Source organism: Ambystoma mexicanum, chromosome 5q (assembly GCF_040938575.1).
Source record: "Ambystoma mexicanum isolate Mex_15411 chromosome 5q, UKY_AmexF1_1, whole genome shotgun sequence".
Classification (NCBI taxonomy): Eukaryota; Metazoa; Chordata; class Amphibia; order Caudata; family Ambystomatidae; genus Ambystoma; species Ambystoma mexicanum.
In genome coordinates this window covers 467,190,687-467,207,460 of record NC_090933.1, presented here as the reverse complement: position 1 = coordinate 467,207,460, position 16,774 = coordinate 467,190,687, and positions in this window count along the sequence as shown.

Here is a 16,774-nt window from a genome sequence, read left to right as displayed (position 1 = left end):
CCATAGAACACAAATTCTTTAAATGATGCGTATTGTATTTGTGACAAAGTGACTACTGCTTTGCAGGAGACAGTGTTAGGTATTGGTTTCTAAACTTCTACTTAGCCACGCACTACTACTAAACTAGCAGCAGCCTGCACAGTTGACTTGGTTTGACAGGACGTGAGCACAGTGCACTTCAGTAAGTGGCAATTGGTTTGAGATTTGAAGGAAGCTTGGAAATAGCTGATTTGTAAAACCTTGTATCTTGATGCGTTGATTGAACTGTAGTGGTGAGCTGGGTCAAATGGGTCCATTGATGCAGTACAGTTCGACAGCAGCAATTGTATCCAAGACTCTATCGAATAGGCAAGTTAGTACAAGTTGACGGTTCAAAGGGGATCAAAGCAGTTTTAATAGAACAGAATGTCAAAGGCAGCTCAGTTCGCCCTTTTAGTGACTGAAAAGTGACCGAAGAGTCATGAATCGGATTGAAAGTGGTTCAAAGCGAAGCAGTACCATGGCTAGTCCTCTTCGCCCTGGATTGCTGTGGGTCACTGTCGAGGATTTCAGAGGGAAAGAAAGTCCTTATTCTGCCATTCGTGGAAATGTGGTTGCCAGAGACCACTTGCAGGTGTGCCGCTTGCAGTGGGCAGAGTCCTGGGTTCCAGTTTTTCAGCAGAAGGCAATCTTTCTGGCAGTAAATCACTCCAAATGTTGCCACCAAGTGGTTGGGGTGGAGGCTTTGTTTCTTCCTTGCAAACCCTTATCTTCACATCATTGTCAGGGGGATTTGGGCAGACTAAACCCCCCAAACGGTTCCAGTGAAATCATTCTTCTTCTTGAGTCCAAAGATGATTAATTTACAGTGGAATTCTCACACCCTTATTTAGCCTTTTTTGCCACAGCAGATTGGTCCATGTCAAGCCTTCAGTAAGGGGCCCATCTCAGCTTTTGCAACACAAGTGTTGCAATCTGATGTTCACCCACAGAGGAAGTTAGGAGGGTGAAAAGGAAGGAGTGGGTTCAAAACATTTTCGAGAAGGTGGGACACTTTCTTTTTGGACAGGTCCTCTTGGAGGCTCCAATATACTCCTCCCTCGCCCTCATGTCTGCCTGATCAGAGGCTGCGGTAACTATTCTCCTGGTCTGACTTCCACATTCAGCTGGTAGGGCTTCCCTTGATGTCATGGCTCCCACCCTACCTCCTGGGGGTTTATCCTGTTCCTCTTGGAAGGTGTCAAGACTTTCTAGCAGAGTACAAAGGGATCCTCCTATGCTAGGCCCAGAAACCTGATGTGTTTCCACCCCAGTCCCAGAGAGCAACACACAAAAGTACAGACGTTTGCAGAAGTCACTGGAAACCAGTTGATAATACAATGACATCAGGTGCGTTGTGGCCAGTTTAACAATATTTCCTCAGAGAGCACTGTATCAACCAGACATAGCCTTAGATACAAATAACTACCACAGTTATATGTAATGTGCACCATGGGAGCCCACTGTTAAGGGCGGCCCATGGCTGTTTGAATAGTTTGGGTAGCAGCAGGCTGTTTTTAAAAACTTAACATTTTACTCTGAGGCTGTTATGTTGCCAAACCACGTGGCAGTTGATGGGATGTCTGGAGAAAGTGTCCAGCAAAGATCACACTTATGTACGATACATGTTCATGCATGAAGTAAGGCCTGATTAACAGAGCCTACTTTCTGAGAGAAAATAAAAATAAAAACAGCTTCATTGAACAATCTACAAATCAAAAAAGCGTGTGCTTGCACACCCGCTCAGGTGGCATTTGTTCACAGTAATTTATAATGAAACAATACCAGCATGGTGAATTAGAAGGTTATAAATGAATACTTGGTTGAAAAAATAGAAAAGTGTATGATAACACCTACAAAGAGCGCACTCACACACACACACACACACGATCTCATTTGTGCACCCTCGTGCAAACAAACTCTCTCCTACACAAACATATACATTCACACAAATGAGCACACACACACTTGGGATCTGTTCTGTGTGTTGAACACTTACACAGATAGGGCCACAGCAGTGATGTTATCTTCCGCCTCTCATCTGTGATGTCACAGTCTCCCTTGGCAACAGGCAGCAGAGTCAATGGCCAGGTGCTTCTCTTCAACCATCCCCTTATAGCTTCCATTTCAGGCCAAGGTTGGGCTGTGCATGCTGGACGGCATGAGACAGTCAGGGAAAGGATGTGCTGAAGAGACTGCTATTGTGTTCAACAGGCAGGATATCCCAGAGCCTTAATTGAACACAATTAAACCTGTGCCACTATGTCACGGGATATTAGGTCTCCCTAATGGCATGCACACTGCTGCGCTTGTAACAGGGTCAAGGTAGAAAAAAAGCCGATGCATAACACTTTACAGAGTGTTATGGACATCAGTCTTTGTATTTCCAGGACATCTGAATGTCTATCGATCCTTTGAAAATGCACAGACTATGCCGAAGCAAGAGGGTACAACATCCTTCAAAAATATCTGACTCGCTTTCCGAATCCGAAAGCTAGAAGATCATTTATGCTATTCCGGCTAAATGCAATGAAAACCAGGGATCGAATTTGTCATTGGGTGTGCAATGTGGGTCTAAATCCCATCTGTCGGTTGTGTCAAAAGGAGCCGGAGTCCCTTAGACGTTTAGTCCTTTCTTGTTGCACGATGATCATCAGTTGGCGTGCGCTGATGTGTGGTGGCAGAGCATGTGGAATGGTTTGGATATGAAACTAATCATACCCTTGACCTCCTTCCTGGCCGACATAGAAGAGAGCTTAAAGGACAACAATGAGTAATTAGGAGACGGCTAGACCAAGCGTTCTATGTACTTTAAGAACGATCGAGAAATGTCAAGATTTGGGGATAAAAGGGAGGAGGTTAATTGGGGAGAAATGATAGAGGTTAATGTGTTATTTTTAATTCATTATATTTATATTATATAAAATATTTTAAAGGTTTGAATTTAAACCAATAAAACATTTTTAAAAAAAATGCATACATACATACTGCAAATTATTACTGTAGATTGACTTTGCAGACCCAGATGAGAAAAAAGTGGAGGGGCAGCACATACGTAGCCCCTGTGGCTCAGCTGTCTGATCTAACATCCGTTCTGTAAGAAATTGAGTATTGTGCTTCCCACCACACCCCACTTTAATCTCTGGGTATGTCATGCCCAAAAACAGAATCCCTAATATGTTTAAGAAAATCAACTTTAAAGAGAGAGATTGGCACGTGGTAGGGAATCCAGAGTACAAGCTACTCACTTCTATTCTTAAAAATGTATAGATCAGACACAGAACGAACAGTGACACGAATCATCCTTTGAAGGTGGTTGATGGTCCTGCTCTCGCAAGCCCCCCTGCTTCTAGTTGCATTATAATGTGCTCTGTCAACATCTATTTATTCAGAAAGCTGTCCTTTTTCTGTTTTGATCTGTTGTCATTTTAACTTCATACCCGTATGCGTCGAGACTAATTAGGCGCTTTGCAATGATCTCTGCAGTCAAGCTCTGTGGGGGGGACGAGGAACAAAGTTGTGTTTTCTTTTTAAACCTTTCAATCCCGAGGACTTGTACATCTGTTGCTGTTTACACGATTTTTCCCTGGAGAATTTTCAACACGATTTACCAGCTTCCAAGGAGTTTAATTAGGTCAATACCGCACAATAGACATGTCGCCCCTTCAAAAACACTGCAAGCTGTTTATTACAGTAGCAAGACCAGCCTTCCCTTGACTGTCACTGGGTCATTATTACTGAGCTGCATTCCCAGTTGCCGCTTATAGTGCTTCTCAAGAAGACGTGGTCTTCGAGGCTTCGTACCTGAGAGCCCTGCCACTTTTTTCATCGTCACAGTCAGACCTGTTTGGCCCCCTTGCGTGATTTGCTTAGAGATGACAGTAAACTGATCCTGTCCTAAGACTAAGGAGGTCTAATAATAAGAGACAGCCTCACAGGAAGGAGGTTTCTGCATGGTCCCAAACTCACACCCAGCAAGGGTTATGTTCACGGGTTGCATAATATATGTAGCAAATCCAAAAACAGCGACTTCCTGCCAGCTGCTGCCTCGTGCCAAAGTGAATTCGACAGCCGGGAAGGCGCACTAATCGGATGGATTATCTTCGTCTGGATGCCATATTAACCCAAAGATTGCTTCATTGAATCGAGTGCAGCCATGAGTTGCCTCCGAGGAGCTCGAGCAAATAAATTAGAAGCGCAGCAAATATGACTCTATCAGATAAAATGCTGCACTGACCGGGAAGGTGGTTCAGGGATGCAAACGAGGACACGTTGCTTTCCCAAGGAACGAAACGTGCACACATGTCATAAAATACGTAGGATTACAATAACATTAGCACTGCATCATGCAGGTGTGACCAGAGTTTCAAGATAGAAAGCCGGGACTGTCAACAACATAAATGAAGCACTGCTGCAAGCAGTTTATGCAAATGGCTCATACACGGAAGGTCGGGGGTTCGAGTCCTCCCTTAAATGAAGAAATGCAGCAAAGCTTATCATGTTTATTTAGCAGATAAAAATGGGACTATCACCCTCCCTTTCTCCAAAACCGGGGTGGATAAAACATTTTAAAAAACTCTCGGGACAAGCGGACAGAGGGCCCAATTCCGGGACAGTCCAGTCAAAAACAAGTCAAATGGGCATCTACTATCCTGCCTGCATGACAAGGAGATGCACATGGGTGTGTTGTTGAATACAATATTAGAATGTAGGTGCGAGGCGAGTGTGTGAGCTGAAGTGTGCAGCGCATTCCCCATTGGACTATGGGACCTGTTGCTGCTGCTGACTGGAGAAAAGGAATGAGACTGGGGGACAAATTGAACATCGAAGGCGTCCAGTACTGTGAGCATAGAGCACAGAGCACAGAGTGACTGGTGTGGCTTGCTGTCTTCTGAAGGCCCTTTCCTCTAGTTTGTTCCTGCTATCGATGCAGCGCCACAAGTGACGGAATTAGTTTTTGGAGTTTGGAGCCATTGGGAGCCACCACCACGGGAGCAGCAGGAGCTGAATTCTTCGAAATTGCAGGGGCCTACTATATACAAGTTTAATAGGTGGCTGTTGCAAGTAGGGGCATAGGCAAGATTAGCAGGAGACTGCAGGCTTAACTGCCTTTGATCCTGTATTGCAAGGTGAAACTTGTTCAATCCTAATAGCAGCAGCTGTACCAGTTAACTAAGATCTTTGTGGCAAGTAAGGCTAGCAGGCGACTAGCAGGAGACTGGGCACAATTGTTTTAGATCCTGCACTTAAGTCGACAATTAGTCTAGCCTAACAGCAGTTGTTGCTTTAGTCACTACAAGAGCTGGTGGAAAGCTGACACATTGGGATAGAAAGTAGTACCAGCATCTATAGCTGGGACTGAAATGCCACAGCAGAAAAGTTCTACGCAGACTAAATATAATCTTCGGAAAACGAAGAAGCAACCTACTATGGAGAAACCTGAGATTGAGCCTGTGGGGACAAAACTGAAATCTAAAAAGATAGTAAAGAACTCTATCCCTGTTGATCAAGGTGTAATCACTGGGTTTTTTCCTCTGAACCCTCTCCCGGAAACTAACAGTGGCAGTGGCTTGAGGAGTTCAACCAATTTCGATGACATTGATAATAACTCATTGTTGAAGGTGTGTTTGAACATTCAAAGAGGGATGACACCACAAATACCGTTGACGTTGGGAAGTAGTGCTCTGCCTCAGAGCGAAAGCCCCATGAGCATTCCCTCCAGACTACCTAATCCCACCGGGAGCTATGGTCGATTGTCAGCCTGCCCAAATCTAGCTATGGCCTCAATGGAGGATGTTCCGGATAGAGAGGCAGAGGAGCTAGATTGCCCCTATCCTTTGGCAAATGAAATTGCTGAGTTACAGTCATCTATGGATTCCCTACAATTTGCACTTAAGATCCTTTTGCAAATGTCTGGGTGAATCTTGGCGAATACTAACACACTTGGGTTTTCCTGATCAAGAATTTATATCAAAGCGGTGAAAATGGATGGTTGGCACGTTCTGAATTACTAATTAGATTTAACTCAGTTCCAAAACTCATAGTTTTGAAATCAGATGACTTTCAATGTGTTGAGCCGTTGAAAGGACCTTACCCTAATGTCTCTGCTTTACATTGCAAATTCTTGTCTACTGCACAGATGATCAGAAAAAACAAAGATGAACTTATGGCAGTAGACGTCGACATCGATGTTGATCTGAATAAAGTAGATTTTAGCTCCGTGCAAGAAGAACTGGCAAAACCATTAAAAGAGTCAGCATGCCCTACTATAACCAAAGTAAAGAAAGTGGAAGTCACAGATGTACAGCAAGTCCTAAAATGGTTGGCGGAGTCATTACCCGGGGTGTTGGCAGACCATTGAGATTTCACTATCCTCGCTCGGAACTGCAGAGGCTTTGCCCACTTTTTGAGATCAGATGGCTCAGTTGATTTGTTAGCAAAACATAGTTGCATTTGTCTGCAAGAGACTTGGGCAATGGACCCTTTGATATTGGATGGTTTTGTTGTTTACCAATCAAATGCAAAAAGGGGAGAAAGTGCCCGTCCCTTTGGGGGCTTACTGTTAAGGGTGGCAAACACGTTGGTCTCCAGATGGGTTCATTGTAACCAAGAGAATAATCTGATTGCAGTTGAGGTAGAGTACGGTCGGGAGAGCAACCATGAAGGATTTCGCCTTGTAAGTCCCTACAATCCCCCTGGAGCAGTGTTAAGGGAAAAAACACAAGATGTTTGATATGACCTAATGACATCTTGGTTGATAAAGCTAGGAAACACAGCTCTAATAGTTGTTGGGGACTTGAATTGCCACATGATAGATGAGGGGGGAACTTCCCAGAACCCTAAGTTAAATGAGAAATGCGTAATGATCCATGCTAAGAAGGATGAGAAGGGGCTTGGATGGGTCCAACTGTTTGATTCTTGGGATCTAGAAATGATTAAAAGCCGCACTTCTAGTGACCACCCTGGTAAGCACACATGGACTTATGGAGCAGCTTGTAGCACATTAGACTACATATTTGTGTGTCCCAGAATGCAGCTTCATGTTGAAGATATGGAAATGGTCCACAATAAATGGAGCGATCATGCCATCCTCCGGTGTGCCCTCAATGTTCCCAGTGGTGGTCCTGTCGAAAGGAGCATAGGTAAAATAAATGTTAATAAGGCAGGGACAAGAATTAGCTGGTCTGACAAGAACGTAAACCAGGCAATAGAAGCGCTAGTCACCAAGGGATCCTCTGATCTTCCTGACTTTAATACCATGTCTATTAATTCAATAGAAGATTGGATTCTTGCATTTTCTGGTAAACACGCTCCAGCCCCTATGGGGCTAAGGGTAAGAACGGAAGGAAACATGCTACCCTTTAACAAGGAGATAAGAGACGCAAAAAGGGGTCTTAGAGCTGATTTCCGTAGCATGAAGGTAAAGAATATACCAGTGGCATTATATTGTGATAATGTGAGGAAAATCAAGAATAGATATAGAGCTACCATCAAGAGTATAAAAAAGACTGAGAAAAATCAAGCATATCAAAGAGTAGTGCAGACTATTTGCTCAAAATATTCACACAGCATCTGGTCACTTCTAAGTGAGTCAAGGGTGACTGTGAAAGGCCAACTAGTGAACCCTATCTGTGGAGTAGAATGGGTAAAGTTTCTTGAAGATCGTAACTCAGTGTGCGATATAGATGACACAACACCAGTGAGTAAAGCCCCGCTACGTCCGCCCATCAATGTATCCTATGGTGCCATATTGAGCATAATCAAAGAGTTAAAGTCTTCAAGAGCTCCTGGACCTAATGGGTTGGACAATATAGTCATCAAGAGCCACCCAGAGTTCTGGGCCAGCCTGTTAACTATTTTGTTTGAGAAGATTCTGTCTCAGGGAAAGATACCCTATTCCTGGCAAATAGCAGTCTTAATACCCATTTTTAAAAAGGGAATCCAGTTATACCCCAATAATAGTAGGCTATTATCTATGTTGGAAACAACAGGAAAACTGTTTGCCTCATTAGTGCTCAAAGAATTGCAGAAATGGGTGGACGAAGCATACATCCTATGTAAATTCCAAAGTGGGTTCCGACGGGGCTATTCCACCGCCCGTAACATCATGGTGATGGACATTCTACACACTAGGGTGTGCAGTAGGGGGCAGCCTCTGCTTTGCGCTCTGTACATAGATTTTAAGGCCACGTTCGACTCAATCCCCAATGGTCTACTGTCGTTAAAACTGGAAGCCATGGGCTGCCCGGAGGGACTCTTGTATTACCTGAGACTTCTGCATCCACATACTTCAGTCAGACTCAAACTAGATCAGGAAGGACATATGACTGAAATGGTGCAGCAGAACAGGGGGTAAAGCAGGGATGTGTTACTGTGCCACTTGTATACAATCTGTGTGTCTACGACATACCTGCGGCAATAGCAGTAGCTAAAAACTGTCCCCCTAAAATTGGCAAGGCCCCCTGTCCTGTGTTAGCATATGCAGACGACCTGGTCATTCTGGATAATACCATAAGTGAACTCCGACGATCTGCGATAGCAATATGGGAATACGCTAATAGCAATGGCCTAACCATTAACTTAGAGAAAACCTAAGTGTTGAGATGCACTAGCAAAAGAGTAACTTGTGTCAGACTCATGGTGGGCAAAACAAATATACTATATGCTGCCTCCTATCGATACCTGGGGGTTGAGTGGAGCCCAATGGTGACTATGTTGCATGCAGACAAACACGCACTATCAGAGCAGTGCAAGTTACTGCGCTGATTGCCTGCTTTACCAGTAAGCAGGGCGGCTTTTCATTATGGGGCACGCACCATTTATACATACGAGTGTCTTCACTGATGATAACATATGGCCTAGAGGCCCTTCTGACTTTTGATTTGTCATGGCTTCAGGTCATTGAAGGGAAATGTTGGCGTTGGATCATTGGTTTACCTCCTGGTGTCCCTTTGGCCCTCATAAGGATTGAACTAGGATTGCCATCTCTAAAAGTGATAGTCCTAAAAATGAGGGCAGGGTTCTTTTTGAAGATGATTAGTGGAAAAACAAATCCACTCCTGATGGCAGTCCACCAGGAATTAGTTAAAAACCATACCACCTGCTCATTACATGCGTCCATGACAAAATTCCTAGTGGAAATAGGTTGGACTTGCAGAGGAGTTAGATACTCGGAGGAAGTGCAGAATGTGCTTGGGAAACGTGTTGAGTTATGGAATTGGTTGGAGAACTTTGGCCACCTCAGTACATTAAAGAGGTATCAGTTTGTTTGGTCCAGACTATACACCTTTAAGAAGCCACAGGCGTATTTGAACCTATGTCCATCCAAAAGGCTCAGGCGCATTATCATTTTATTTAGAATGGAACAACTACCAATAAGGATGGTTATGGGGAGCAGAGAAAAGATCCCTATTAAAGAACGAGTCTGTCGCCTATGCAAAGCATCAGAAACATTGGAGACAGCCAAACATTTACTGACCGCATTGTCCAACTATGGGCAGTACAATTCAGTTGTATATTGGTAGGTATGTACATAATCAGGAAACCATTCGGGAATTGTCCTTTTGGCATCACTGCACTAATTCCGATAATATGTGTCTGCTAATCTCCCTCTACAGTATATGGCTAAATATCAAGCCAAGTTGGTCCCAATGATATGAGAAATAGAAAAGATGGCGACAATATTCCCCATGTTAAATGGAAGATGGACCAGGATGGGGAGAATAATCATTAATATAACCTTTACTCTCAATCATCCCCTGAGGCCTCCTGAAAAAAAGATTGGCAAGAAAATTGTATCTCCACTCCAACTATTTGAATTACACCGAGATTATTGGCCCTTATGCTAAATAGTTAATGGGTAGAGCAGGACTGAGAAGGTTTTATTTTAATTTGAATGTATTCCATTGAGACTATGAAAAACGATGGCTAAATGGTTTTTATGCCTATTATTGTTAGTTGAATGTTATTTGAATATTTGAATGTTAGGATGTGATGGATATTATGATATTGTTTTGTTTTCTATTTGTATAATATGTGTAAAGTTTATTTTGTAAACTAAATCACATTAAATATTAAATTAAGTAGCTATAAACTAGAGTTAGCCGTGATGCTTACATTTATTAACCTGCCCTCCCATGGAAAGATTTAGAAGCAACAGGTAAACTGAGAAATTATTCCATCAGTAAGTGAACGCTTCAGTGACCCTGGCCTCAGCACCTTGCTTCAGATCCATAAGGTTTTCAGGAGGAAACTGTGGTCACTCACTGGAAGTTTCTGGATGCAATTCTCAGCCACCTTTCTGCATTGGATAGCCAGTAATTCAAAGCTTGTGAACTTTTCCATGCCTAGCCCCCACTCTTGAAAAAGTACAGTTCGATTTTCGGGGCTTGTAGAAATATATCAAATCAACCTTTGTGGTGCCTTAAGTTGAATGTAGAGGTGGAGGATCCTAAGTGGGAGTGGCCGAATGAGGTATGGAATGGTCCCAAGGCTCTGGTTTAACTCATAACTGCAAACATCTAGTGTTTTAGTTTTATATATTTCAAAACATACCCTTCCTTAACCTTACTTCAACTGTGCCAATCATCACTGTGGTGATCATAAGAAACCAAGGCTTGTCCGAAAAACACATTTGTTGAAGCTTGCGTGTGTGATAGGTTCGAGATGTGTTCAATTATGTCATCGAAGTGCAAAGGCTTGCTTGCCAGGTGACATTGTTAGGCGCCCCATGACAATCTCTGGGGGAGTTAATTTGGCAATGCCAAGCCAGCAGCAAAGTTAGCTGAGGGAAATGACTGCCTGTCCAATGGTGAAGGAGGGAAGCTCACAAGAAAAGCAGAAAGAGGGGAAGAAGGGCTGAACTAAACCCTCTAACAGCCCCAAGCACATGGGCTCAAAGTAAAAGGCGAGTTCACTGATGACTACTCTGGGTAAAGCAATATGAAATACCTGGAGGCTCAGCTATCACAACAATGTGAGGAGAACCTAGCTAGCTGAATAAAATGCACTTGCCTGCCCCTCAATGTAGCAGGGTCCCTTGACGTCCACAATCTGACGGGATCCAGCGGCATAGGACACAATCCTGACACATGAATTTCCTAGCACATTACCCCTGTATCAGGGCTCGGGTGCAGTCGAAACACAGCGATGAGTGTTTAACTTAGAGCACAATATGTGCAATCTCCATTAACTATTGGCTAGTGATAATTGGCAACTGGCAAGTAAGACGTAGTGTGCAGTGTGTTATGTTTAGAATTTAGGTGGCAAATTACTTTTCATGGCTGGATAGTAGATTGCAATTTGAAATGTTTATCCATGGTATAACCTGCATGAATGAGGCAATACAAACCAGGGCCACATATTCCATGCTACCAGTTTTGTGTGGTGGGACCTTACAATTTACCTTGTAAAACTATGAATAGTCATGAAAAGGGAACGTATTCACTATACATCTCTGACCAAACAGGCCTGCAAACCTGAGCGAATGGTCTATCCTGCATACAAAATATGTCTCTGGGAAATGCAATAGACAAAACCCAACCTGAGCCACAACAAGCACTGAGCCAGGACAAAAAAAGACAACAGGCCTCATTACGACCCAGGCGGTAAGGGGTTTACGGCAGCGTAAACAGCGCCGACCCTTACCGCCTGAGTACGAGGTCCCTTAGCGCCATGGCGGATTTAACACCTGCTTTTAGCAGGTGTTAAAATCCATGGCGCTAAGGGACCATGGAGTTAATTATGCCACCGTAATTTACGGTGGCATAATTAACGCCTTCCCCACTCCCATTATGCCCTATGGGGCAAAAATGGGAATGGGGAAGGGTAAATGGGGATTGGGGACTTACCGCCCCGCCAAGGTCGGAATGGGGCGGTAAGTCCGCCAACCACCATGGCGTAAACATAGTTTACGCCATGGTGGTAAAGTCACGGCCCAGGCGGTAATTTACCGCCTGGGTCGTAATGAGGCCCAACATTAGTAAAATGAACACAAATTAAAATATTAAACAATTAAGGGGTGAACATTGCAAAATGCATGCTAGGGAACACCAATGCTACCATTTATGTGCAGTGGGTCCCCTGCATTGCATTTTCAACATGTTCAAAATGGCGAGCAAAAGCAGTGAGCAAAAATAGGTGAAATCAACTTCACTATTAACTTTTGAACACCTTCCTGTAAAACATGTAATCGATGTCTGCAAGTTACACAAAGTCCGTATAGTGCTTCCTACATATATTTTCGAACATTAACATTTCAACACGTACACAATATATTTTTATTTGCTATTGATGAAATCTTTTAGTTCCTAATCTTTGCCGTTGGGCATCTTTATTATCGTTAGTCCATTTTCAGACTATTGACACCTGGTGCAAGTTCTACATCTGAAATGTCCTGTTAGTTTGGTTGTGTTCCATAGTTGTGTTTTTCCTTTGGATATGTTATGGTGTACGAAATGTGATGGACTTAGAATTTGTTCCAGATTTTTTGCCTTTCGAAAGGTGATCTTGGGGTGATCCTCCAGAAAGGGTTTGAGATCAGGGTCCATATTTAGCAGGTGTCAATGTTTCTGCAATATATATTTACGATGTTTGGCTTCCGAACTGTAGGTTGTTAGAAATCTTAGTTTCTGTTCTTTATTTTCATTAGCATTCTTAATTTTGTTTTAAGTAAATCTTTAATTGATCTTTCATCAGTTTTCGCTTGTGCTTTTCTCAGAAGTTAGTTGGAGTAACCTCTCTCTTTGAATTTGAATGTTGCTGCTGTTTTGTGTTTCTCAAATTCTGATTGCTCCGTACAATTCAGTTTGATTCTCTGTATGGAATATTGTTGATTATATGTGAAGGATGATTACTTTTAGAATGTAATATGCTGTTTCCCGAAGATGGTTTCACATATAACGTTGAATGAATTTTGTTGTACTCAGTCAGATTGTCAGGAAACAACTACTACAAAATTGTTCCAAAGTCCTCTAAGAAAGACAGAAATTACTTATTAGATAAAGTAGATAGATATAAACACTATTGAAGGACATTTTTAGTACCACACACAACATGCTAGGCTGCTTATAGCGTGAAGTTATAGCGTTAGGTTCCATGATCAGGGAAGGATTGGGCAGTAACAGCCCTGAGCCCTGGCTGAGGCATTTACTTGACTCAGGGCTACCAAGGCACAGACATGGCTGTTTCTACCTGAGACTGGACCCTTAAATGAGGTAGTGTTCCTTTTGTGTCTCCCTCTCTCACCTGCCCTCTTCTACCTCTATCAAACCTAGTACGGTGCTCTCTATTTCCCCCATATTCACTTTTCTATCTCCTATCCTACTCTTCTCACTAATACCGGTAGGGATTAGCTTAAGTAGGACACCCTGGTTTCCAACCCAGTACTTCAAATCGCTTCCACCTTTGTCAGTGCTTCCTCCAGAGAGACTCTCACTGACATCCTCTTTGCCGTTCCTTCACCCGACCTAAGGACCATTCATATGGCCGCTCTTCTCTCTCCTTCCTCCTCTTCACCCATCAATGGTGGCACCCAATGGGAGGTCCTCTTGGCCTCCTTCCAGTCCTCCAGAGTCTAAATGGTAACATCATGATCCAGGGGTTCAGGCCAGCCTCCTAATATTTAATAGGCACCTCCCTTGCCTAACAACTTCCTTCCTTCTCCTGCTATTCTTGCTACCACTCCTCTGCCCCCTTGCCAGCTACCTCTCTCCTGGCACCCTTCCCACACTTGGCCTCCACCTCTCTGGCCTCCTTGCCAACCACTACCTCTTTGGCACATCTGCCTCCTCCTCCCTTTACCTCTCAGGCTCCTCTACCACTTACGATGGGTACCCCTGTTCCCTATGTCCCTCCACAGAAGTTTTTCAAAAGTGGAAACCTGCTCCACATTCCTACTCTCAACTCTCGCTCTGCTGTCAAACACTCCTCTGACATCTTCCACCTCCTTGAACTCCTGGACCTAGATGTGCTTGCTCTTACCGAGATATAGTTTAAGGCTAGGTTTGTCACAAATTTTTACACACTCCTCCCTGAGGGCTAGACAATCCTTATTGAGCCCAGACCCAACAGGCCCAGAGGCCGGAGTGGCCCTGATCTTTCCTGATTGGATTCTTGCCTCCATCATCTCCATTCAAACCTACTCCTCCTTTGAATGCCTGGTCTGCAGGCTCTGTATCTCTCCTGGCTTCTCTCTGACATTGGTCAATTTCTACATGCCACCTGGCCAGATTACCCTCTTCCTCTCTGAATGGGCTGACCTCACTTCTTCTCTTCTTTCCTCTACCTCCCAGCTTTTCCTCCTTGGGGATCTCAACATCCACCTGGACTCTCCAGACTCCTTCGGGCTCTTCTGCAACCTATGCGACTCCGTGTCCCTTTCCATTCTACCATCTGGTCCGACTAACACTGCCGGGCACACCTTGGATACTCTCATTTCTTCACAAATCCCCCTCTCAAATCATCTCACCACTCCCCTTTCATGGACTGACCTCTCTCCTCTTTCTTCTCACTTGAAACTTCTTGTCTCCTTGGTAAAGGCCCATCCAGCGCTGCCATCTTCATGGTCATTTAACCTATAATATGAGTGTCAATGGCCACCTTTGCCTCCACTTTCTCTTCACACCTACTCCCGAGGCTGACTCCCATCCTGACACAGCCGTTTCCAACGTTTACCTTTCTATCTCTAACACTCTGGACAATCTTGCCCCTGTCATGAGGATCTGCATGTAGCCTGCCAAAAAGTGGATTCATTAAACATCTGCAAGGAGCTGGCCAATCCTATTGCAGTATATTCCTCTTCTACACTTCTATGCCCTCTACACGGCCCTAGCCTCTCATGTCACCACTAAAACCCAGGACATCTTGTCTGTACTCTCCCCCTCTTCTCCTCTCTCTCCCTCTACCTCATTCAGTCACTCCTTTGCCGCCTCCCTCCTCTCCTCCTCTCCTCCCTCTTTCCTATCACACCTGATGATGTTTCAAGACAAGTTTGTTCTACGAAAGTCTCATCCAAACAGGTGACGCCCTGCTCCTCCAGAACCATTAAGGACAAAATTGGTTCTCTCACTCCAGCCTTGGCCAATTTCTGCAATCACTAGTTTGCCACTGGTGTTTTCTCCTCTCCTCTAAAGCACTCCCTTGTGCACCCTGTACTTAAAAACCTTCTTCTGACCACTCATTACCGGCAAACTATCGCCTGGTCTCTATCATTCTTTTTCGGGGCAAACTCATGGAGAAGTTGGCTATCTCCCAGCTAACCCACCACACCAAAGTTGTTGGTTGTCTCAATGACCATCAATCTGGCTTCAGAGCAGCCAGATACACTGAAAATGCTCTCCTGAACACCTGTGAAGATCTTCTCTCTAACCTTTTCTCTAGCTCTCCCTCTGTCCTCATTCCCCTTGACCTATCCTCTGCTTTTGACACTGTGAACCACAGCATCCTGATCACTTGTCTCTGCGGTACCATGCGCATCACGGATCAGGCTCTGACGTGGCTGTCCTATTTCCTCTTGGACTGACCTTCCCATGTTCGACTTGGGTCCTTCCTCTCCATCACCTGTCTTTCCACATGTGGTGTTCGCTAGGGCTCTATGCTCTCCCCCTGGCTTTTCAATCTCTACCTTTGTCCCTTTGCTCCTCCTGGACTCTACCTTTTCCTCTAACTTTTGGTGTTATGCAGATGGCATACAGCCCTCTTTCAAGCTACTCTCAACCTCCTCCATGCTCAACCCTGACTGTCTATCTGCTATTCAGAGATGGTGTGCCTCTAATGATCTCTGCCTTAATGCCAGTATGAAAGAGATCCTTCTCATTGGGACCCCTGCTCCTGCGTTTCCCCTCTCACTCTGGCCAGCCTCCCCAGGCCCACTGCCCTCACCCTCTTGTGAGGCAAAAAACCTTGGGTTCATCTTCAACTCCACTCTCTCCTCTCCACACATCATGGACCATGCCAGAAAGGCCATTTCTAGCTGCATTTGTCTTGAGGCTTGACTACTGCAACAGCCTCTTTCTCAATTTGCCTAAATCTACTCTTCCCCTCTACAACCAATCAAGAACAGGACCGCAAGACTTATCTTTGTCCTCAAGCCCATGGTCCACATCTCTCCAGCCCTAAAATACCTCAAATGGCTCCCAGTGGCTGCAAGGATCAAGACCTCTGCATAGTCCACAAGGCTTTCTGGGGGTGAGGACATCACTATCTCCAAATCTCTTTTCCTAGTACTAGAGCCCTCTGCCCATCTACTTCTAAATCTCTGCAGGTGAGTCGTTTCTCCAAGCTGAGATGTTTGGGTAGAACTCTCTACTCTGCAGATGCCTCCCTGTGGAATGGCCTCCCTGCCTCTTTCTGCCTTTAGCCAGATCTCCTTAAGTTGTAGAAGCTCCTCAAAGCCTTCCCTTTCTCCTCTTATTTCTCTCTTTCTCTCCCCTGTTAACCTTCCCTTGTTCCTGCACCATTCTGCTGACTGGCTGCTTGGTGTTCCTCTGAGTCTTACAGGACACCAGGCCCCGCCTGTCCAGTCCCCCTGCACTTGCCGGCTGGCCTTCCTGCACTGCCGCCTGCCCTCCATTCCCAGCCTTCCTTGCACTTAATTCAGGGCCTTGCTGCTCTGGGTGCCCTTCTCCCTTGTGCCATCTAAATGATACTAGGCCTAGTAAGATCATTTGTCTTGTCTTCCCTTGTTCCCCTTCCTTTGCCTGGTTGTGCTTTGAAACACATTGTGTATAGGTGTATTATAAATATCATATGATATCAT